Here is a 1908-nt window from a genome sequence, read left to right on the forward strand (position 1 = left end):
CCTCCAAAATTGTGAAGTCCATAATCTTTCCTCCAATTAGAAATTAGGTTACCTAATTTTGTATCCTGGGTAATTGCTTTGTTTTAATGAACTTGTCTTAATTAATTGTTTATAATTCATAAAAATCTATCTTTCTGCTTTTTCACAACAGGTTTGCTTCCAGAACATAGGTGTTGTGAAAACCATCACTAAACCTCCACAAAAATGGGCAAGGAAAACATTCACATTAACATTGTTGTCATTGGACACATAGACTCTGTCAAGTCCACCACTATTGGCCATCTCATCTACAAATGGGGTAGAATTGGTAAGAGAACCACCGAGAAGTTCAAGAGGAGCCTGCTCAGATGGGAAAGGGTTCCTTCAAATAAGCCTGGGTCTTGGAATAACTGAAGGCTCAATATTAGCGTGGTATCACTAGTGATATCTCCCTGTGAAAACTTGAGACCAGCAAGTACTATGTGACCATTATTGATGCTCCAGGACACAGAGACTTTATCAAGAACATGATTACAGGCACATCTCAGGCTGACTATGTTGTCCTGATTGCTGCTGCTGGTGTTGGTGAATTTGAAGCTGGTATCTCAAAGAATGGGTAGACCCTTGAGCATGCCCTTCTGGCCTATACACTAGGCATAAAACGATTGTTGGTGGGAACAAAATGGATTCCACTTAGCCAACCTACAGCCAGAAGAGATATGAGGAAATTGTCAAGGAAGTCACTATGTATATTAAGAAAATTGGCTAGAACCCTGACACAGTAGCTTTTGTGCCAATCTCAGGTTGAAATGGTGACAACATGCTGGAGCCAAGCTGTAATATGCCTCGGTTCAAGGGATGGAAAGTCACTCATAAGCAAGGCAATGCTAGTGGAGCTACACTGCTTGAAGCTTTGAATTGCATCCTGCCACCAACTCGTCCAACTGACAAGCCACTTCTTCTATCCGTCCAAGATGTCTACAAGATTGGAGCTATTGGTACATACCAGTCAGGCAAGTAGAAACTGGTGTTTTAGAATCAGGCATGGTGGTCACCTTTGCTCCAGTCAATGTTATGACTGAAGTAAAGTCTGTTGAAATGCACCATGAAGCTTTGAGTGAGGTTATGCCAGGACATAACATTGGTTTCAATGTCAAGAATGGGCCTGTCAAAGATGTCCATCATGGTAATGTGGCTGGTGATAGCAAGAATGATCCACCTATGGAAGCAGGTGGTTTCACTGAGCAGATTATTATCTTGAAGCATCCCGACCAAATCAGTGCTGGATATGCACCTGTTCTGGATTGTCACACTGCTCACATTGCTTGCAAGTTTGCTGAAATGAAGGAAAAATGAACATCATTCTGGTAAGAAACTGGAAGATGGTCCTAAATTCCAGAAATCTGGTGGTGCTGCCATTGTTGAGATGGTTCCAGGCAAACCCATGTGTGCAGAGAGCTTCTCCAACTATCCTCCTCTGGGTCATTTTGCTGTTTGTGATATGAGGCAGACTGTTGCAGCTGGTGTTATCAAGGCAACTGACAAGAAGGCTGCTGGAGCTGGCAAGGTCACCAAATCTGCCAAGAACACCCAGAAGGCTAAATGAATATTCTCTGCAACACCTGACAAACTAGTCTTTTTTCAAATTAATTTATTTGTTTTTAGTTTTCAACATTCATTTCCACATGATTTTGAGTTACAAATTTTCTCCCCATCTCTCGCTTCCCCCCCCCCACCATGAGATGGCATGTATTCTGATTGTCCCTTTCCCAACTCTACCCTCCCTTCTATTGTCTCACTCCCCCTCCCCTTATTCTCTTTTCCCTTATTTTCTTGTAGGGCAAAATAGGTTAAGTAATCAAGATATATAAAGAATTCCATGTGTTATATACTGTATTGTATACTTCTCATATATATATATATATATAT

At 41.4% G+C, this 1908-nt stretch overlaps 1 pseudogene; it reads left to right on the forward strand.

The window, feature by feature from the left end:
• The first annotated feature begins 204 nt into the window (after positions 1-204).
• On the forward strand, positions 205-1585 carry LOC118833264 (annotated as a pseudogene).
• The last annotated feature ends 323 nt before the right edge of the window (positions 1586-1908 follow it).

Source organism: Trichosurus vulpecula (assembly GCF_011100635.1).
Source record: "Trichosurus vulpecula isolate mTriVul1 chromosome X unlocalized genomic scaffold, mTriVul1.pri SUPER_X_unloc_8, whole genome shotgun sequence".
Taxonomy (NCBI): Eukaryota; Metazoa; Chordata; class Mammalia; order Diprotodontia; family Phalangeridae; genus Trichosurus; species Trichosurus vulpecula.